Below are 23,542 nucleotides of genomic sequence, written 5' to 3' on the forward strand. Positions count from 1 at the left end.
GTAAGTTCTCAAGCTATGCTGGGAACACTGTGTGCTCTCCTCCAGTGATCAGACTTGTCCTGACACACCCTGCTGCATAGCCATTCACTGGGAAGCTCAATCTAATGCTGTTTCTCCTCCCCAAGCTCTTATGCAGATGATAACAGAGAGAATGCGATCATTTGTAAAAAAAACAAAAAAGGTGTGTGTGTGTGTGTGTGTCTATATATATATATATATATATATATATATATATATATTCTGTTTTTAACTGATTGGGTAGTTTTACAAGGTGATCGTTAACACTGCTTTAAGAACAATTCAGAGACTTTGCATAGTTGAACTTTACTTTTACTTCCAATCTACACATCACCCTCCAACTAGGGATAAATATGGGAAAAGACAGAGGGACACACAGAACCATGTATAATCCATGCATCTGGGCACCGATCACAGGTGACACCCGCAGCCCCGACCACCCGATCCTCACTGTTTACCCTCTTTGTTGTGATCTGAAAGTCAGTTCGTGATTGGACGGAACGTCTCTGCCGCTCTCTCACCATTAGCTGACCTTTGGGAATCCCCGCCTCTCCTATACCTCTGCCGGTTACGTCATGATCCTAGGGGTGTGCCTACACACTAAGCAAGATGGCGGCTCAGGACGCTGGCTGGGACCGGGTGCGGCGGTGAGCCGGTGTATAAAGCTGACAGGGGATGAGGAGGAGGAGGAGGAGTCACAGCCACCGGTGAGATAAGGTGTGGGGGGGGGGGATGGGGTGTGTGGGGTCAGGCTCCGGTCATGCACGGATAGTGTGTGGTGGAGAGAGGGAAGGGCGGCTTCCCACTTCTACCTGTGTATTACCGGGAGAGTGAGGGCGGCTGGTTACATGTGTGCTCTGTGTGGAGACAAGTATTGTAGTGGGCTGGAGAGCTCCTTATAATGTGTATAGAGAATAGGAGGACCTGCCATTACTTCAGCTGGTGACCATTCACAGGCTTCTGGGTCCTACCTAGGAGTTCTGTCCAGTCACTTGTTCCTGGATAGTGACCTGGGAGGACAGCATGTTATTTACAGAGATCCACAATGTCTTCACTTGTCTCCTCTACATGTCTTTAGTTGGCTTTCCTGTAAACTGAAACTGATGTTGTTACAAGTTGGCTTTGTGTGTCTGGCTAGATTGGGTCCTATTCTTCCGTGTTCACAAGAATTCACCATGTAGGGCTCCACATGTATGTAGATGAACCTAGGTCTTCTATCCTGTGTCTGGGGAAAGGCAAAATGTTCCCACGGTGTAGCTGCTTCCTCCCTCGGACACCACCACCACCGACTGGGCACGGTTCCTCCCTCTGACACCACCACCAACTGGGCACGGTTCCTCCCTCTGACACCACCACCAACTGGGCACGGTTCCTCCCTCTGACACCACCACCAACTGGGCACGGTTCCTCCCTCTGACACCACCACCAACTGGGCACGGTTCCTCCCTCTGACACCACCACCAACTGGGCACGGTTCCTCCCTCTGACACCACCACCAACTGGGCACGGTTCCTCCCTCTGACACCACCACCAACTGGGCACGGTTCCTCCCTCTGACACCACCACCACCACCAACTGGGCACGGTTCCTCCCTCTGACACCACCACCACCGACTGGGCACGGTTCCTCCCTCTGACACCACCACCACCGACTGGGCACGGTTCCTCCCTCTGACACCACCGACTGGGCACGGTTCCTCCCTCTGACACCACCGACTGGGCACGGTTCCTCCCTCTGACACCACCGACTGGGCACGGTTCCTCCCTCTGACACCACCGACTGGGCACGGTTCCTCCCTCTGACACCACCGACTGGGCACGGTTCCTCCCTCTGACACCACCACCACCGACTGGGCACGGTTCCTCCCTCTGACACCACCACCACCACCGACTGGGCACGGTTCCTCCCTCTGACACCACCACCACCACCAACTGGGCACGGTTCCTCCCTCTGACACCACCACCACCGACTGGGCACGGTTCCCTCTCTCTGACACCACCACCGACTGGGCACGGTTCCCTCTCTCTGACACCACCACCGACTGGGCACGGTTCCCTCTCTCTGACACCACCACCGACTGGGCACGGTTCCCTCTCTCTGACACCACCACCGACTGGGCACGGTTCCTCCCTCTGACACCACCACCACCACCAACTGGCCAGGGTTCCTCCCTCTGACACCACCACCACCACCAACTGGGAACGGTTCCTCCCTCTGACACCACCACCACCACCAACTGGGCACGGTTCCTCCCTCTGACACCACCACCAACTGGGCACGGTTCCTCCCTCTGACACCACCACCAACTGGGCACGGTTCCTCCCTCTGACACCACCACCACCACCACCACCAACTGGGCACGGTTCCTCCCTCTGACACCACCACCAACTGGGCACGGTTCCTCCCTCTGACACCACCACCAACTGGGCACGGTTCCTCCCTCTGACACCACCACCAACTGGGCACGGTTCCTCCCTCTGACACCACCACCAACTGGGCACGGTTCCTCCCTCTGACACCACCACCACCACCACCACCAACTGGGCACGGTTCCTCCCTCTGACACCACCACCAACTGGGCACGGTTCCTCCCTCTGACACCACCACCAACTGGGCACGGTTCCTCCCTCTGACACCACCACCAACTGGGCACGGTTCCTCCCTCTGACACCACCACCAACTGGGCACGGTTCCTCCCTCTGACACCACCACCACCACCAACTGGGCACGGTTCCTCCCTCTGACACCACCACCACCACCGACTGGGCACGGTTCCTCCCTCTGACACCACCACCACCACCGACTGGGCACGGTTCCTCCCTCTGACACCACCACCACCACCGACTGGGCACGGTTCCTCCCTCTGACACCACCACCACCACCGACTGGGCACGGTTCCTCCCTCTGACACCACCACCACCAACTGGGCACGGTTCCTCCCTCTGACACCACCACCACCACCACCACCAACTGGGCACGGTTCCTCCCTCTGACACCACCACCAACTGGGCACGGTTCCTCCCTCTGACACCACCACCAACTGGGCACGGTTCCTCCCTCTGACACCACCACCACCACCAACTGGGCACGGTTCCTCCCTCTGACACCACCGACTGGGCACGGTTCCTCCCTCTGACACCACCGACTGGGCACGGTTCCTCCCTCTGACACCACCACCACCGACTGGGCACGGTTCCTCCCTCTGACACCACCACCACCACCGACTGGGCACGGTTCCTCCCTCTGACACCACCACCGACTGGGCAGGGTTCCTCCCTCTGACACCACCACCACCGACTGGGCACGGTTCCTTCTTCCTTTTGTTATTTTTATTTTTTTAAATATATAATGTTATACGTGCCTGCTCTGTGTAATGGTTTTGCACAAAGCAGCCCAGATCCTCCTCCTGTTTGCCACCTCACTAGTACTCCTGGCCCCTTCCTCCTGTTGAATTCCCCCACAGCAAGCAACTTGCTATGGGGGCACTGCTCTGTCTAACCTTTTAGACGTGGTCAGCCCCCAACCCCCCCCGCTCTTGCTCTCCTGCTTGGCCCCCTGACTTTGACAGCAGCGGAAGCCAACTTTGACCCAAACTCTGACCCTGGCACTGACCTAGATCAAACCTTGATCTCCGTATATATATTTTTTAACCTGTTCAGATCTGTGCTATAGCCGAATGACGGCACCCACGTCAATGTGACTCTGGTGATCACAGATCTGAGTAAAGGGCTTATCCCGGTCCCTTACCACGTGATCAACTGTCAGCCAATGACAGCTGATGACATGATGTTAACAGGGGCTCGGTAATCGCTTTTTCTCTAGTCGTCTGTCTAGGACAGCACTAGAGATATAGGCTCCACCTCCAGAGGCAGGACACGCAATCCAAATCTTTAAAGGGCAGCTTCCGTCCCTTCCCCCTCAGTCTTTTGGAGGAGGCTGGATTGGAGCTCTCCTTTCCCTGACAGTGGGAGAGCCCATAAGAGACGGGGAAGGAGGTCTGTGTACCTGAGAGGTGACGGACATCTGAGGTCCCCCGGTCGGGTTGACTGCAGCTACGAACCGGCGTCCTCTTTCTGAAAGCCCGGGAGGGCTGGCGTTCCCCCGCCTGACGATTAGGTTTCGGATTAGACACGAGTGAGGCGGGGGGTGGACACAGGCATCGAGTTCCGAGGATGATAGGGGACTTCTGACGATCCACTTCTGGGGTGAGCGTGGTGGTGGAACTTTGGCTGCTGTTTTAAAAAATGCCAGCCACATAACGAACGTACTGCACTACAGGCGAAGGGAAGAGCCTCCAGGCGGTCAGGCAAGCTTCCGAACGGACATGGATGCGGCGGAATGTGGCAGTGGAGCCGAACCAGCTCAGGTCGACAAACACAGAGGTGTCTTGTACCTACGGGGGGGGGGGGGGGGGAGTGATGGACTAATCAATGCAAAGGTATTTTGAAATGGTACAGGTGTGGTTCCCCTCCCCCCCTCTTTCTAAAACGGGATCCGGGCTAGTGTGTCTTGCGAATCCTGTTAGTGGCTGGTGGGGTGCACATAGGTGTTTGGTGAAGGCATCCTATTTTTTGCTAAGGTTACGCTGATGTTAGCTTGTCTGTTTCCCTTCCTTTCTTCTCTCCTTAGCTTGTCTTGGGCTTTGGCCAAAGAACCAGAGAGGTCAGGGGGGAAGAAGAGGTGTTCATTATGTATGAACAAGTTGAAGGAAGGATGGCTTAAACCCCTTTGTATAGCCTACATAGACAAATTAGTTTATAAGGAGGCTACTGGGCCTGTAAAGAACTGATTTCTGGGGTACAGGAAGAAATGCAGTCAATCAATGCTAGTGAACCTTGAGACCCCAAAACCAGCCGCAGTTCCCCCTGCTTCCACCCCAGAGGAGGGTGATGAATCGGGGGAAGAGGAATTCGATTCTCTGGATGGCCTAAGTGAGACGGCATCATCCAGAGATGTTCCAACTCAAGGGACAAGCTCTCCCACATACAGGCTCTCACTCGAGGAGGTTGATGCCTTATTGGGGGTGATTTGAGATGCTCGAAATTAAAGAGGAGCAGGTCTCGCTGCCCTTACATGACCGGATGTATCAGACCTTAAAGGAAGATTCAGCCAGGGTTTTTCTGGTTCATAGCACACTGGTAGATTCTATTAAAGAGTGGGTGGAACCAGAGAAAAAAAATTATAAAAAAAATATTTTTCCCTAAAAGTATGAAGAGGAGATTCCCCTTCAGTGAGGATCCCACCTGCGTCTGGAACAAAGTCCCTAAGGTAGACGCAGCCTTTTCCCAGTGGGCAAAATCGACGGACCTTGCCTTTTGAGGACATGGGTGTCCTCAAGGAACCCATGGACAAAAGGATGGAGGTACTGCTGAAAAGGTCATGGGAAGTAACCCTGACCAATTTAAAACCTGCAATGGCCACAACAATAGTGGCTCGCAATTTGGAGGTCTGGCTGGAACAATTGCAAGGGCATTTGGAAGGAGGAACCTCTAGGAAGGAAATCCTGGATTCCCTTCCTATGCTGCATAAAGCAGCAGGCTACATGGCAGACGCTTCTGCAGAGTCGGTTAAACTTTCAGCTAGGACCGCTGTCCTCGTAAATGCATCTCGCAGGGCACTTTGGTTAAAGTCTTGGTCAGGGGACCCAGCTTCAAAAGTGAGGTTATGCGGTATTCCCTTTGAAGGAGACCTCTTGTTCGGCCAGGATCTTGAAAAGGTTCTGGATCGCACTGCGAACAAGAAGGCCTTTCCTGTTAAAACCAAAAAGGCACCAGGAAAACACTTTTTTTTTTTTTTTTTTTTAGGAGCTGACCCCTTAGAGGTCTGTCCTTGTGACTGTCCAAAAAAAATAAAAATAAAATAAAAAACCCCAGTGGAGGGGGGGAAAACAGAAAGGCAATCTAATTTCCTCTTCTAAAAAAAAAAAAAAAAACACTAAATCCCAGTGACTTGGCTCCCGTGGGGGGAAGATTGGGGCAGTTCCTCCCACATTGGTGAAAAAACTACCCCAAATACCTTTTTATTCTGAGGCTCATCGGGGAGGGTTAGAAAATACAGTTCCAACGCACCCCACCTACGAGGATGTGTCTGACCAAGCCTCCCTAAGTTCATCAGAAAGCGACGGCCTTACTGTCGCAAATTGGTGATTTGATAGACCAGAGGGTTCTAGTTCCAGTCCCAACACAGGTGATAAAGCACGGTTTCTACTTGCATGTGTTTGTAGTGAAGAAACCGTCAGGCAAATTCCGGTTAATTTTGAATCTAAAGTTACTAAACAATTGGGTAACATACAAAATTCTGGATGTAAACTATTTTTTTACAGTAAGGTCAATACTTCCTCCAAATAGTTTCATGGCCTCCCTCGATCTGAGGGACGCCTACCTACACATCCATGAGAACTCTCAAAAATATTTGAGAATAGCGATTCAGTGGGGAAGGCAGACCCGATACTTCCAGTTCAGGGCCCTGCCATTCCGGCTATCTTCCTCCCCCCCCCCCCCCCCCCAGGATATTTACCAAGGTCCTGGTGGAAGCATTGGCTCCCCTGAGACTTGGATGACCTTTTATTCTTCTCCCCCTCAAAATTCCAACTGCAGGGAGACCCGAGGGGATGAAGGTAAGAGACCCCTCCCGTGTTTTTTTTTTTTTTTTTTTTTTTTTTTTTTTTTCCCCCCCATGTAGCCTCAGTGAGGTACCTGTCAGGGGTGGAGGAAGTGGCCCAGAGGGGCCCATCCGATAACATGGCATCAGCAGATTCTCCAGATGGAGACGCAGGCCGCCACTCGATTCCCCGTGGCTCATCCCCGCTGTGTGGTTCTAGAGGGTCCTGGGAGTGAGGGCTTCTCATTCTCCAGCACGTATTTCATGCTGGGGGCACAGAATGATGAGGTCACTTCCGGCACTGGCAGCAGGAAGTGACATAGTTGCTGCCGGACGTCAGGCGGCTGCCATCTTGGTACACCCAAGAAGCTGGATAATGAAGCCCTGTGACTAGACGCTTCCCTATCTAAAGTTTCAAAAAGTTCAGAGCTCTCCTTTGAGGACATAGGCACCCTAAAGGAGCCAATGGACAGAAAGGCAAAAGTGTGGGAAGCCTCCTCCGCTAACTTTAAACCAGCCCTAGCCACTACATGCGTGGTTTGTACCCTTGATTTGTGGCTTAAAAAGCTCTGCACTCACTTTACAAACTCTAAGGCAGTAGCCTATATAGCAGATACGACGGAGTCTGTTTTCAGCCAGGTCTACAGCATTGATTAATGAAGTCAGGAGATGTTAACTGTAAAATAAAAAGCCAGGAGGGGTATCTGGCTGAAGTCCTGGGGAGGAGATAGTGTCAAAGACCAAGCTTTGTTCCCTCCCCTTTTCTGGAAATTTGTCCATTGGTAAAGAGCTAGAATCTGTTCTAGAGAGGCTGGCCTATTTAAAAGGAAGGGGTTTCCTTTCCCCAAAAAACAAGAAAAAGTGGCAGCAATAATTGCAGAGGTGAGCAGCCTCTGCGCATGTACAGAGATATCAATTCAAGGTATGAGGGTCCTTGGTTTGATGACAGCAGGCATCTTTAGGATTCCATACTTGAGCACTTCAGGCGGTCATGCTTTCTCTCTGGGATAGAAGGAAGGAATCTCTTCAGAGGCCGAGATCCTGCAGGAAGTAAAACTCTCAATTGAGTGGTGGTTGTTCCCCGCAAATCTCTCTGCGGGTTGTCTTTGGTCCCAACACAACCCTCTGACGTTTACCACAGAAACCAGCGGTCAGGGGTGGGGAGCCCACTCAGGAGCACAGATGATGTTTATAATAAACACTGACCCTCCTGTTCAGAAATCGGTCTGATAAAAGATGTAGTGAAGCGATTTAAGAAAATTGAAAAATGTTTCATTCAAATTAAAGAGGAGCTGAACCTAAAAAAAAAAAAAAAATTAAAAGCCAGCAGCTACTAATATTGCAGCTGCTGACTTTTAATAAAATCACACTTACCTGTCCCAGGGTCCAGCGATGTCGGCGGCAGATGACGGGCGATCGCTCGTCTCGCTGCTGCCACCACCGCCATCCTCTGTCAGGGAATCGGGAAGTGAAGCATGACGGCTTCACTGCCCGGTTCCCTACTGCGCATGTGCGAGTCGCGCTGCGCGTCTCTTATGGTCCCCCGCTGTGTCTCTGGGACCTGTGTGTTTCCCAGAACACAACGGGGGGGGGGGCGGGGTGTCTGCGGCGGTCTGGCCGGAAGTGGGTGCAGTTACCTGGATCATCCAGGTAACTGCACCCCCCTCCCCCCTGAAAGGTGCCGATTGTGGCACCGGAGGGGGGGAGGGATCAGATTAGCGGAACTTCCCCTTTAGGGTGAAAAACCGCTTTAATGAAATTTATATAGTTCTGATTTTATAGTTCTAATTTTTCACAGGAAAAAATGGTGTTATGCCTATATTTATTTTTTTTATTTTTTTTCTGTAACAAACACAAGGCCTGGTTGTTTAATTTGTGGTACTTATAGAGATCTTCGATAATGAAGCCTTATAAAACAGGGATTTTGGTGCCAGTGCAATAAAGCAATTTCTTCTTGCACAATGTCTACTTTGTATTTCCCATGGATTGATAAACAGTATTTGCTGCACTATAAAAATGATTTTTTTGATCTTGGAACCTTTTTTGCATTATTATGTTTTATGATTTATTACATGAAGCTCTTGAACACTTTATACAATTTTTTTTTTTCTTGTTTAGAGGCGAATATAGTCATTAGGCAGTAGTCGGGTGCAAGTTATTTGACAGCTGAAGAGACTGCAAATAGACATTTTACTCTTTCATTCATTTAACAGATATAACTATGCACATTAATGAAGAGCCATTTGTACTTAATTTTTACTGAAATTTCCAATAATTTCTAGACTTAAATAAAGATGCATTACAATGAGAGTTTCTGCATTTTTTTTTTTTTTTGGTATTATAAGCTGCACCTGGTTGATGCTTCTGCATCAATTTTGGTTTTATTTCTTGCTATGTCCTCTACCTCTTCTCCTTTTTTGCCCTGGATGTTGAGAATCAGAAGTGATGGGGCCCTAGGAGAACAGGAGTCTTGGGATTTACCGGTCTTGTTTTCTCCTTGCTGGTAGTAGGCTCCGATTTGGCATGCGATTTGACATGTGAATGTAGGCTTAGTCTGTTGTTCATACTTTCTATAGATTCTTGTCATTGGGACTGCACTCTGTATGAACAGACTATCTGTCTTTTCTCCCCTCAGAGAACCGGCAACTGTGTTTACACACACAGATCCCGGTTCTCTGTGTGCCCCCAGCGTTCACGGGAGCCCGGTGGTGATCGCAACCCCCGGATGCTCGCATTGGCCCTGGGGGCGAGTGGGCAAAAATTGGAAGTGGCGTAACATGACGCCGATTTGCGCAGCCGAGACATGTTGTCACAGTACACTGCGGCGGCTGGTCGGCTAGCGTTTAAAGACGACCTTTTTTCTAACGCTTGCTGCTTACAAGTTAAAATCCAATATTTTTTGCTAGAAAATTACTAATATATATATATATAATATATGCTACATGCTTTTGGGATACAGAAAATTTCTTACATTTAAACATTTATTAAATAAAACATAGAGAGATTATATATTTATCTCTATCTCTGAATTGCTAGCAGAAAATACAGGATTTTTATTTGTAAGCATCAAGTGTCAAAAAAGATTTAGTCTTTAAATGGTTAAACTGAACTTCTACACACTGAGTTGAATTCATTCAGAAGTGGAAACATTGTATCTCTTTTATCTTTTCTTGGCAGACTGCCCAGAGAGGAGACAAGTAGCTTCACAGCTGTCTTCAGGCAACTTGCATTGACTTCTATTACAGAAGTCATTTGCAAGTCGCTCTGAATATATCATCTGCCTTTTTTAACAGCACAATCGGCCGATGCCGATTAATTAAAAAAATGCCAAATATCGGCCGATATATCGGTCGACCTCTAAAATATATCTATCTCTCTCAGAGAAACCAGACATAACAACAGGTGTGTGTGTGTGTGTGGACTTTTTATATCCACTGTGTCTTTTTTTTTTTTTTTTTTTTTCTTTTTCTTTCTTTCTTTCCACATCAGTGGATTATGTCTTCAGTTTCTCATGTGTTTTTGGGTCCTGAAGACCAAGCAGGGTTGCAGTGTACATACATTTTTAATTTTATCTGGGGAAATAACTTGTTGAATGTTTCATGAAAATGTTTTATGCTACTGATCATTTATGTGTGATGTTATTAGTAACTTTAAACTTTGAGTGTAAAACTGCGTACGGACATAAAAAATACATTTGTTATACCTTTGCCACAGTCGGTGAAAGTGGTTACATGTTGTGCTGTGGAGAAAATGATGGCCGTAATATGCGTGTATACAGTATATGCATTTGTGTAAATTGTGCAATAGTAAAAGGAAAAAAGTTGCTTTTCTGTGAGGGGGGGGGGGGGGGGGGGGAGAGAAGAGTCAGCAAGCAGTATGGTACCATATTCACCAAAACAAATAACACTTTTAGGCGTATTATTGGAAAGCTTTTAAAAATGATATTAAAATAGAAGACCAGGATTTTAAGATAACAAACCTTTATACCCACCTAGGTGGCTAGGTGCAGCATCGACCAGATGCTGCATCTGTCCCTCCCGGCTCTGGAGTAAGAACTGAGTGATCAAAGACTGCTGATCTGCTCTGAGCAGAAAGCCGTGACTGTCGGCGGCTCTCCCCTCCAGTGCTCACTGCAGAGCTGAGCTGTGAAGGGGGCAGGAGTGCTGGCTCAGGCTCTCTCCGGGTTGCTGAGAGGCTGAGGTAGGTGTAGGTCCAGGCTTCTTGGTGGATACCGGCCATCTAGTCAGGATCTTTTCAGAGCCTGGACTGGCTCTGTGACTTCAGTCAACAGCAGGCCTCGGCATCGGCTAAAAACGGATCACAGGCATGTAGAACAAACCTAAGTAAGGCCAAAATAGCTTTGGCTATAATTCTCATTTAAACCCTTGGGTTTTTAAAGCGGAAATAAAACTATCCATAAAAGTTTCATTTCTGCAGCTGCCCCAGGTTTTCTGTTTTGAGTGGCTCTTTTCTCTCCACCCTATGGAGCCACCCTTGCAGGGACTAGAGTTGTGCCTGCCTAATCAATACAAAAACACACAGCCCCATAGCCTAGGATTTCAAGGCTCTCCTCTACTCCTCCCACCTCTATTTTCTAAGCTAAGGGGCTGACTCCAGACTGCACCGTCCACTCTTAACTCTTACCTGTGGAGACTGGAAGTTCAGGAAAGCAGGACAGAGAGTAGATGCTACCAGCATTGAGAGTTGTAAATTGCAAGTACTGGGCTAAGAATTGTAATAAATAGTTTATTAGAGAATGCTTTTTTGTGCTCACCGTGTTAAGCTAAAAAAAGGTGTGATTTCTCCCTTTTATCCTTTCCCCCCTACAAACTTGTCCCTGCCCTTCTGTATTCCCTCCTTTTTTTTAATACTTTTTTGAAAGGGAAGTTTATGGGATCAATACCCTGAGCTCAGGTTATGTGTTAGAGGAGTAGGGCTGCAACTAACGATTATTTTCATAATCGATTATTAAGGGCGATTTATTTTTTCGATTAATCGGATAAAAAAAAATTAAAAAGGGGAGAAATACACAAACGCGCGCACACACGTACGTCCCCCCCAGTATAGATGACACATTCCTCCCCTCTCACATGGTGTCACTGCCCCACCTCCTCTCAGTGCTCCCCTCCCCCTCTGGTGTCTCGGGTTTTCTCACCCCTTCATGGTGACAGCGGCTTCATGTGCCGGGGTGGTGTGCGTCGGAGTCTCAGTCTAGACCCGCCACAGGTGACTCGGCCGACTCCTCCGAATGGAGCGAAGGGCACCCCGAAGCCGGGAGATGGATGCTCGCATGTGCAGAGCACAACCTCCAATCACGGCAGCGCTGGAAAGCGGCCCGGCAAGGGCTTGCCATGCCTGTGCTCTGCGGCGGGTCTATCGGAAGGCTTCTGGGTAGAGGGGGGAGGAGGAGCCGAAAGCAGCGCAGGTGCGTTGCTGGCGGGACGTCAGCTGGGTGGAGAATGCAAGCAGGCGTAGCCGCGTGCTCATGGATGTGATGCATGCGTAGGACATGGGAGGATACACAGGATTCTAACGGATCGGCAAGGGGCGAGGTGCGGACTAGGGGTGCAACGGATCAAAAAACTCACGGATCAGATCGTTCCTCGGATCAGAGTCACGGATCGGATCAATTTTCGGATCAGCAAAAAAAATAACACTATCCCTGCTCCCCACAGCCACATTGTTTATTTAAATAAAAGGTATAACACTATCTTCCCCCCAATAAAATGCAGCTTATTACAAGCATAAAAACATAGTCAGCATATCACTGAGGATTTGCGCCAAGCTCACCACCGATCAAAGTTCCTCCAAACAGACCGCCGTGATGAGTCCCGGGACGCCTTTTGACGCAAATCGTCAGTGATATGCTATGTTTTTATGCTTGTAATAAGCTGCATTTTATTGGGGGGGAGAGATAGTGTTGTACCTTTTATTTAAATCAACAATCTGGTTGTGCCGAGCAAGTGGAAAGGCTTACAAAAACTATCTACTAGATAGTAGTTAGTTATTAGGTTAGATTAGGTAATAAATGTAGTGGTACCTGCATAAAAGAAGTTTTGAATGAGGGCAGGCAAGGCATCCAGCGTGACTCCTCCAGAATTTCTTCACTTGGGCTGACACAGGCTGAACAACGCGCTGGGAGTGAAAAAAATAACTAAAAATAAAATGGGGAAAAAGTGAAAAGAAGGGGAAAGAGGGCAATAAGGGGATAGAACATTAAGGGTTAAGCATAACTGGGAGGCGGGAGTGAATTGTAGGGAGAAAATTGAAGTTGGAGGGCGTGGATGGAGGTGCACGTAGTCCACCAACAATGTCACATCAAAGCTCTAGTGAATGCCTATCAAATGTAGGTGGAAGTAAATGCCTAACCCAAGGGGTCCAGACTTTATTAGCCATTTGGTGCAGCAGCTTTGCCATCATTTTCCTGTAAAAGCTTTTCACTTTGTGGAAATTTAGAGCCTAGGATTTATAGGATTTTGCAATGACTTGTTTAATTGTGGTGAAAATAAAAAGGTTAAAGTGATACTAAAGGATAACATTATTTATTTTTTTATTTTTTACGTTAAAATAAAAAAAGGTTATATTTAGCCACTTTGTGCAACGATGACGCACAGAAAGGTCCCACACCTCCTCCTCTGGAAATCTTTTGCTTACGCTGTCTGCTCCTCCCACCTTCGGGTGCCTCCTTAGCAAGCGGGGTACTAATGCATTTGCATTCCCAAGCCAGGCTGCGTGTGTTCATAGACACAAATAGCGCTCCGGATCGCATGGTGCGGACCAACTAATCGATAATGAAAATCGTTGACAACGATTTTCATTATCGATAATATCGATTAATCGTTTCAGTGCTATAGAGGAGTTAAAGTGGTTGTAAACCTACTTAAAAAAAAAAAAACTAACACCTGCAAGACAAAGGCATAATGAGCTAGTATGCATAGCATACTAGCTCATTATGTAATACTCCCCTGAGATCGAAGCCCTCGCTGCGGGACCGGTACACCTCTCTGGTGGCCGACATCACTCCTGGGGGTTACTTCCTGGTATCGCGGCTCCGGTGCTGTGATTGGCCAGAGCCGTGATGACGTCACTACTGCAAATGCCCGCGATAATGGCACACTCACTGAATCAACGGCACTTACATGCCATTGCTTCCGTTTGTGTCTGTGCCGATAACGTCGGCACGTGCAAATACCATGCATGTTTAGGAGATATCTGGGGTAGCTACAGGTAAGCCTTATTATAGGATTACCTGTAGCACAAAGTGGTCTGTAAGGGTTTACCACCACTTTAAACTGCTTTCCCTTTGGAATTATTCTATAGAGCTGTCCATGGTATTGCTAAGTAGGGCTGCAACTAACGATTATTTTCATAATCGATTAGTTGGCCAATTATTGTTTTGATTAATCGGTTAATAACCTTAAAAAAAAAGTGGTTCAAATTGACGTTCATTTACAACCACAGTGATGGGAAAATTTTGAAATAATAGAAAACTTCTTAGTGAAAGGAATTTTCAGACAGTGTATGTGGTTTTCGTTCGGATATTACATTCATTTTAAAAACAAGTGAAAATTTCAAACAAAATTCTTTCATTCAGCGAATGTACAAAGATTTATTTTGAGATTCTATACCCATCTACTATCGTATATACAAGCTCCTGACCTCTTGCCATGTAGAGAGAAACGGGAAAGATATGTTGGCCCTATTGATGGTGAACAGTGGGAACAGATCCTGGAGGTGGGACCGATGGTGTCCATTAGACATGTGCAGAGTAAAATATTTTGTTTCGGAATTTCGTCTTCGTCTGAAAACTTAATTTATTTAGTTACTCCCGAAATTCGTTTTTATTTTTCGTTTTTCGTTCAAAAATTGCATTCGTACGAAAATCCACATGAATCACGGTCGAATCTGTCTTTGAAGGCTTATGGTGTCTGTCGAATGTATAAAGAAGATTCGACGGAGCTAGTATATAGCATACTTTAGAACCCTATTAAAGTCTATGGGACTCCAACATTCAAAATCTAAAGTGCTCATTTTTAAAGGCTAATTTGCAAGTTACTGTCCTAAAAAGTGTTTGGGGACCTGGGTCCTGCCCCAGGGGACATGGATCAACGCAAAAAAAAGTTTTAAAAACGGACGTTTTTTCGGGAGCAGTGATTTTAATAATGATTAAAGTGAAACAATAAAAGTGTAATATTCCTTTACATTTCGTAGGGGGGGGGGGGGGGGTTGTCTATAGTATGCCTGTGAAGGGGCGCATGTTTCCCGTGCTTAGAACTGTCCCTGCACAAAGTGTCATTTATGCAGGGAAAAAAGTCCTTTAAAATCACTCGCAGCTATAATGAATTGTCGGCTCCCGTAATACAGAGAACACTCATTGAAAGTCATTGATAAAAAAAAATAAAAAAATAAAATAAAAAAGCGTGGGGGTCCCCCAAATTCAATTACCAGGCCCTTCAGGTCTGGTATGGATATTAAGGGGAACCCCGCGTCAAATTTAAAAAAAAATTGACGTGGGGTTCCCCCTAAAAATCCATACCAGACCCTTTATCCGAGCACGCAACCTGGCAGGCCGCAGGAAAAGAGGGGGGGACGAGAGAGCGGCCCCCCCTCCCTCCTGAACCGTACCAGGCCACATGCCCTCAACATTGGGAGGATGCTTTGGGGGTCTGTAACCCCTTAAAGCACCTTGTCCCCATGTTGATGAGGACAAGGGCCTCATCCCCACAACCCTGGCCGGTGGTTGTGGAGGTCTGCGGGCGGGGGGCTTATCAGAATCTGGAAGCCCCCTTTAACAAGGGGACCCCCAGATCCCGGCCCCCCCCCCTGTTTGAAATGGTAAGGGGGTACAAAAGTACCCCTACCATTTCACAAAGAAAGTGTAAAAAATGGTTAAATAAAACAAACACACTTTTGAAAAATTCCTTTATTAAAAATAAAAAAAAAAAAAAAAAAATTCCAGCGGCGGTAATCCACTCTTGCTATCCAGCGACGGACGATCATCTCTCCAGCGATGTCTCATCTCATCCAGCGCAGCGATCCACCCTTCTTCTGTCTCCGTGGAGGAGACACTGCAAGGATTCCGGCGGCTGACGTTTCTTATATACGGAGGGCGGGGCCACCCGTCACCTGACGCAAGGGGAAACCCGGGGTTCCCCGTGACGTATAGGTGACCCCGCCCCCCTCTGATGTAACGGAAACCTGCCTGTGTTACATCAGAGGGGTGCGGGTCACCCCTACGTCACAGGGAACCCCGGCGTCAGAGGGGGGCGGGGTCAGGTGACGGGTGGCCCCGCCCTCCGTATATAAGAAACGTCAGCCGCCGGAATCCTTGCAGTGTCTCCTCCACGGAGACAGAAGAAGGACGGAGGATTCGCTGCGCTGGATGAGATGAGACATCGCTGGAGAGATGACCGTCCGTTGCTGGATAGCAAGAGTGGATTACCGCCGCTGGAATCTTTTTTTTATTTTTTTATTTTTAATAAAGGAATTTTTCAAAAGTGTGTTTGTTTTATTTAACCATTTTTTACACTTTCTTTGTGAAATGGTAGGGGTACTTTTGTACCCCCTTACCATTTCAAACAGAGGGGGGCCGGGATCTGGGGGTCCCCTTGTTAAAGGGGGCTTCCAGATTCTGATAAGCCCCCCGCCCGCAGACCTCCACAACCACCGGCCAGGGTTGTGGGGATGAGGCCCTTGTCTTCATCAACATGGGGACAAGGTGCTTTGAGGGGTCACAGACCCCCAAAGCATCCTCCCAATGTTGAGGGCATGTGGCCTGGTACGGTTCAGGAGGGAGGGGGGGCCGCTCTCTCGTCCCCCCCTCTTTTCATGCGGCCTGCCAGGTTGCGTGCTCGGATAAAGGGTCTGGTATGGATTTTTAGGGGGAACCCCACATCAAATTTTTTTCTTAAATTTGAGGCAGGGTTCCCCTTAATATCCATACCAGACCTGAAGGGCCTGGTAATTGAATTTGGGGGACCCCCACGCTTTTTTATTTATTTATTTATTTTTTTATCAATGACTTTCAATGAGTGTTCTCTGTATTACGGGAGCCGACAATTCATTATAGCTGCGAGTGATTTTAAAGGACTTTTTTTCCTGCATAAATGACACTTTGTGCAGGGACAATTCTAAGCACGGTAAACATGCGCCCCTTCACAGGCATACTATAGACAACCCCCCCCCCCCCCCCCTACGAAATTTAAAGGAATATTACACTTTTATTGTTTCACTTTAATCATTATTAAAATCACTGCTCCCGAAAAAACGACCGTTTTTAAAACTTTTTTTTGCATTGATACATGTCCCCTGGGGCAGGACCCGGGTCCCCAAACACTTTTTAGGACAGTAACTTGCAGAATCTTTTCTCTCTGTCAAATCTTTTTTCTCTGTCGAATATTTTCTCTATATAATCTTGGACTAATAGAGGTAAGGTTAGGCACATTCGAACACAGGTTCTATAGACACAGATTGTTGTCAGAGTCATGTCGAATCTCCTATTCTATATCGAACTGTTGTAACAATGAAAACGAAAATAAAGCATTTATTTATGTCGGATCTTTCATTTTTCGGATTTTGTGCTTTCGTTATCGTTTGTCAAAACGAAAACGAAAATAGCTGAAATTCGGACGAAAATGCATTCGGACGAAAACGAATGCACATGTCTAGTGTCCATGTCTGCAGCTCAAAGGCTATCCCATTTGTTCATATTGCACCGTGTGTACCGCACGCCGGTGCAGCTGCACAAGGGGGGCAGGAGAGACACTCCTATCTGCCCGAAATGTCAGGCCCACACAGGAGACCTAATCCATTTGCTCTGGAGATGCCCTAAATTGGTGAGGTACTGGAGTGCTGTTGTAGCCAGAATTAATAATGTCTTCCAGGTGTGGTTTGCAGTAGACCCACTGATGTGCCTATTTGGGTAGTCTTAACGAGGGACTGTACACCCCTTTGATGTGCATTGCGCTCACAAGACTTTTATATATGGGCAGAAAATTGCTCTCGACAAGTGCACCTAGGATTACACAGTGGATCCAACAGGTTAACACCACCCTTGTGGGGGGAAAAAAAATACATATCAGTATAGGAAGTTGCCAAATAAGTTTTATGGCAGTGTTGGCTGGGCTCTCCAGATGTGACACCCCCACAACTGGCACTAGATAGATTGCTAATGGGATGAACCGCTTTTAGCACAGTACTACAGGAAAAAGGTAAAGTACCTGGCGAGGTACGCCAGATAGGACCTACTAATAATCACATAACCTTTTCAATGACGTGGGTTAGCGGTGTAACTAGAGAGAGTTATTTTGTATTAGTTTTCTTTCGTTTGTTTTGGGACTTGTTTTAGTTTCTCTCAATTTTAAAATTCTTGTTTACACGCTGAGCCCCCCCTTAGGTAGGAGAACAATGATTCTTAACACATGGGTTTGATGTCAATGGCTATGCACTGTCAAACTTCTGTAGAATGTTGGAATTGTAATAGATATTACTGCTCATTGACTGTATGCCTTTGTAAACACTCCGTGTGGTGCCTTCAGTTCTCATCAATAAAAACTTTTGTTGATTTAAAAAAAAAAAAAAAAAAGCTCCATTTCATGCTGCATGAACTAAGTTTATTAATATATCTTAAATAAAAAAAAAATAGCTTTTAGATAGATTTTTTTTTTTTTAACTCCCGCAACATTTTATTAAAATTTAATGTGATAAAAATCGAAATAATCAGATAAAAAAAAAAAAAAAAGAATTTGATTAAAAAAAAATCATAGATTTTTTTTTTTTTTTTATCCGCCCTGGAACTGCTACACTCACTCAGCCTGGCTACAGATGGAGGAGTAGGAACATCTATTCCTTCCTCTCCTCTGTGACCAATGAAGCCGGATTAAAAGAGAAGTTCAGGATTGAAAAAAAAAAAGGATATATCTGTCCCCCACCGACTCTGCAGTGAGAACTAAGTGATCAAAACACAGCTGATTGCTCACTTCTCCCCCTCCGATCTGCCATTCATCGGTTCTCTGCTCTCCTCTCCAGTGTTCACTTGAGTGCTGGGCTGTGTAGGGGAGGGAGGGACTGGCTCAGGGATTCAAGGTATCGCTGGGAGCTTCTGGTCTAGGCTTCTAGGTGGATCCTGACCATATGGTCGCAATCTGTTCAGAGCCTGGACCGGCTCTGTGATGTCATCCAGCAGGGTTCTTCAGCCCGCTTTTGGCTGAAAACAAATCACAGGATTGCAGTACAAACTGTAATCCATAAGCGACGTATAGCCAAAAAAACTTTGGCTATACTCCCTTTTAAAGGGTTGTAAAGTCTTATTTTAAAAACCAAACATGTTATACATACTTCCTCTGTGCAAGGGTTTTGCACAGAAAGGCACCAATCCTCCACTTCTGGGGTCCCTCCGTGGCGCTCCTGGTGCCTCCTCTTAAGTGCCACAATGGAGAAGCTCTTTCTCTGTGGGCACTCATGCCAATGGCTCCCACTGCTATCAATCTATCCAAGAGGACCCGAGACTCCGGCTGGAGCTGGTGTGCTTGTCCCCGATGCTGAAAAGATCGGGGCTCTGGGGGGGGGGGGGCAGCTGCAGCACCGGAGGTTTACGACCCCCTTTAAGTTTTTAATTCTCTACTAGCTGTTATTAGCTAGGCAAGCTTCTGATCAAACTGATCTCGGGTTCATAAGATACTTTTGAGGGCTGAAAAGAGATCAGGGGTCTAATAAAGGTTACCTGTGACTGCTAAGGGACTTTGTGAATATGACCATCCATAGAAATTGCATGCAACTGGAGATGGTCAGAGGCTACAGGCATTCTACTAGAGATAGACAAAGAGGAACATGTTACAGGAGATGGTCATAGACTAAGCACATACTATTATTGTTAACTGAAAAAACACCAAGGGACAGTCATACACTGGAGATCACTCCTATCATAGCGCTTCCATTTATTTCTACAGCTGCATTAAATCTACTTGTGCTGCATTTTTGGTATTTCTCTCAGTAAGGTCCTTTATGAAAGATCAGAGGGAAAGCAAACATTAAAGTTGAAATTCATACTAGAACATGTCAAGTACTTTATGAATATTAAAGACATGTAACACACATACCTTCAAATTCAAGGCACCTTTTGACATTTATCCACACATTGGAAACTGCTGGCTGTTTACAAGTAACACCATGCAACTCATGGTGTCGCTCGGTCATCCCATGCTATCTACACCACACAGCCACAGATATAGATAACACAAGCAGGGCTGAGCGATACTGTGAGTATCGCTTGATGGCACTAGTAAATGGCTTGCAGTTTCCAAAGCTGTTTTTTGGACAGCTGGAGAGCAGCCACATGTCCAATATGATGATCTGCATTTAGGTACATGCAGCATCTCACAAAAGTGAGTACACCCCTCACGTTTTTGTAAAACTTTTATTATACCTTTTCATGTGACAACACTGAAGAAATTACACTTTGCTACAATGTAAAGTAGTGAGTGTACAGCTTGTATAACAGTGTAAAAACACACAGCCATTATTATCTAAACGCTGGCAACAAAAGTGAGTACACCCCTAAGTGAAAAGGTCCAAATTGGGCCCAAAGTGTCAATATTTTGTGTGGCCACCATTATTTTCCAGTACTGCCTTAACCCTCTTGGGCATGGAGTTCACCAGAGCTTCACAGGTTGCCACTGGAATCCTCTTCCATGAAGACATCATGGAGCTGGTGGATGTTAGAGACCTTGCCCTTTTCCACCTTCCCTTTGAGGATGCCCCACAGATGCTCAATATGGTTTAGGTCTGGAGACATGCTTTAGCATGGCAGTGGTTGTCTTGGACGTGTGTTTTGGGGTTGTTAGGTTTGAATGCTGCCCTGCAGCCCAGTCTCAGAAGGGAGGGGATCATCCTCTGCTTTAATATCTCACAGTACATGTTGTCATTCATGGTTCTCTCAATGAACTGTAGCTCCCCAGTATTGGAAGCACTCGTGCAGCCCCAGACCATGACACTCCCACCACCATGCTTGACTGTAGGCAAGACACACTTGCCTTTTGCATTCCTCACCTGGTTGCCCCCACACATGCTTGACACCATCTGAACCAAATATGTTTTATCCTGGTCTCATCAGACCACAGGACATGGTTCCAGTAATCCATGTCCTTAGTCTGCTTGTCTTCAGCAAACTGTTTGCAGGCTTTCTTGTTCATCATCTTTAGAAGAGGCTTCCTTCTGGGAAGACAGCCATGCAGACTAATTTGATACAGTGTGCGGCGTATGGTCTGAGCACTGACAGGCTGACCCCCATCCCTTCAACCTCTGCAGCCATGCTGGCAGCACTCATATGTCTATTTCCATAAAGACAACCTCTGGATGTGATGCTGAGCATGTGCACTCAACTTCGTTCATGGTTCGAATCTCAATCTGGCTTAGATTAGAACCATCTATGGCCAACCTTAAGCCGGCTATACTTGAGTCAAATTCTAAAAATTTTCACATCTCGCACCATTAGTGGGCCGCAATAATGGTCGATCTTCACGTGGCCATAAAATTTGAGTGATCGGGCATGCTGAATTTTTTTTTTTTTTAAAGTTAACAATTTTCTAATCAATAATAGGAAAATCGTGCAAGAAATTATAACTGAAAAAAGAAATGTGCATTAGGTCAAGAAAAGAAGTTTCCCGGCCACAAAAAATCTTTTCTATAGCAACATCAAGTGAAATTGAAGGCTTGGTTGGTCGAATTTTGAAACCGGTGGTGGCACAATCGAATCACAAAATGCACAAAATTTCTGATTTTCGAAAGACCATTCCTTTGGAATCGGACCCAAGTATGGCCTGCATAAATTAACACTGTTCACATCATTAGGGCAGGTGCTTATTCATAGCTTCATTGTTGGTATCAGTGAGCGGAATAGTGCCCCATCGGTGGTGTCTGTGGGAGAATAAGTCCCCCAATTGTGGGTATCAGTGGGAGGAATAGTGCCCCATCGGTGGTGTCGGCGGGAGGAATAGTGCCCCATCGGTGGTGTCGGCGGGAGGAATAGTGCCCCATCATTTGTGTCAATGGGTGGAATAGTGCCCCAAGGACCAGATAAATGCATGCAAAGGACCACATCCGGGTCATGGGCCACAATTTGGAGACCTCTGGCCTAGAGCAATAAACTGTCCTATCTGGGGATTGGATTTTTTTTTTAATTAATGTTGTACGAAGGGCAAGGATATGGGGGAATATGTGAAGAGAAATATTTCAGTAGCACATTAATGTTTCATAAATGTATCTTATAGATATCCCTCGAGTCACGTTATTCCTGTATTTTACTGGGTGACAGAAGTTTCTACAATGTGAAAGATTCCATGCCCCATTAACACTAGTAAAAAGCTGGCCCAGTTGTGGAAAGAGACTGAGAGCCTTCATGGCTGAATGATTCACTATAAATATAATAATCCTGATTGTTTGACATAGTAAAATGCAGCTTGTGTTCTGCTGTGCAGTCTGTGAGACAGAGGTCACAGGCAAGCTGAATTCTGATGTATCTGGTATCATTTGATTACATTCATTAGCCTGTGCCAGGCTTGATTGTGTGCATCACTAATTCATGACATGGCTCTTTGAGCCATTGATTTTAACAGTATATTTTGAGGTTAGGGATAATCTCATCTGGTAGCAGGTTACAGGTAGAGTATACAGTTAGAAATGCACATATCATGAGCTCTGATTATATCCTGTGCTACTATATAAATTAGATGTGATTATTTATTCAGCCTCTGATAGATGTGAGTACTTTTTTCCACTTAGTAAAGTGAGAACTGTTTTCACCAAGGACTCGTTCTTTTTATTTTTTTTTATTTTTTTATGCATACTTTTATTTATAGACAGTTTTCACAATTACAAGAAGCAGAAAAACATAGAAATATACAAGATACATAGATCTAACCATCTACGTATAAATTCAGAATGGGTACCAATAGGATACCACCATAAGGCTAGGTCTGGAATATTAAACGTAGGTACAACATAAACCCATCTTGGGCCAAAAGTATAGCTTAACAGACTTCAAGAGACTAGATCTTTAATGCACTAAGTATAACTTTTTTATTCACCTACATACATTCTTAGTCATGTGACAGGCTGGCGTCGGTTATAGTGAGATTTGTTGTGAGCGCTACAATACAATCCCACACTAATATTACAAAACTATGATTATCAGTGTATGTTAACAGGGTGGACCAAGGTGTGTCATGTAAGGCCTCATGCACACGAGACGCAGATGAAACCTCTGTTAAAAAAAAGCTGAAACGCGCGTTTAGAAACGCGCGTTTTGCCGCGTTTGCATGACGCGTTTAGACGCGTTTAGACGCGTTTAGACGCGTTTGCGTTTAGACGCGTTTATAAAGATAACATCATGTAGACCCTCCCCAAGCTCTCAAAGCATTTTTTTTAACTATTTCTGCTATTTTGATCAGAGTGAGCAGCAGCAGCATAGAGAGCAGTTGTACACTTGCATTTGCCGTGTCACTTGCCACGGCACCTGCCACAAGTTGTGGATTGTCCACTTGCCACGTCACTTGCCACAAGTTGGGGATTGTCCACTTGCCACATCACCTGCCACGTCACCTGCCACAAATTGTGGATTGTCCACTTGTCACGTCACTTGCCACATCACCTGCCACGTCACTTGCCACGAGATGTGGATTGTCCACTTTCCACGTCATCTGCCATGCCACCTGCCACAAGCTGTGGATTGTCCACTTGCCATGTCACCAGCCACATCACCTGCCACAAGTTGTGGATTGTCTACTTGCCGCGTCACTTGCCACATCACCTGCCACGTCACTTGCCACGTCACCTGCCACAAGTTGTGGATTGTTCACTTGCCACGTCACCTGCCACGTCACCTGCCACAAGTTGTGGATTGTCCACTTGCCACGTCACTTGCCACAAG

The 23,542-nt window shown here is 46.5% G+C and overlaps 1 protein-coding gene across 19 annotated transcripts in view; it reads left to right on the forward strand.

Moving 5' to 3' along the window:
- The first annotated feature begins 592 nt into the window (after window positions 1-592).
- Window positions 593-23,542, forward strand: part of BLTP1 (bridge-like lipid transfer protein family member 1) — a 454,074-nt gene continuing 431,124 nt past the window's right edge. For all 19 annotated transcript variants that reach the window (XM_077476843.1, XM_077476844.1, XM_077476848.1 and 16 more), the window contains exon 1: window positions 593-725. The gene's annotated coding sequence lies outside the window, so the exon portion shown is untranslated. The remainder of the gene's footprint in view (window positions 726-23,542) is intronic.

This window comes from Lithobates pipiens, unplaced genomic scaffold (assembly GCF_037356315.1).
Source record: "Lithobates pipiens isolate NorthernLeopardFrog02 unplaced genomic scaffold, aLitPip1_a1.2 Scaffold_13, whole genome shotgun sequence".
Classification (NCBI taxonomy): domain Eukaryota; kingdom Metazoa; phylum Chordata; class Amphibia; order Anura; family Ranidae; genus Lithobates; species Lithobates pipiens.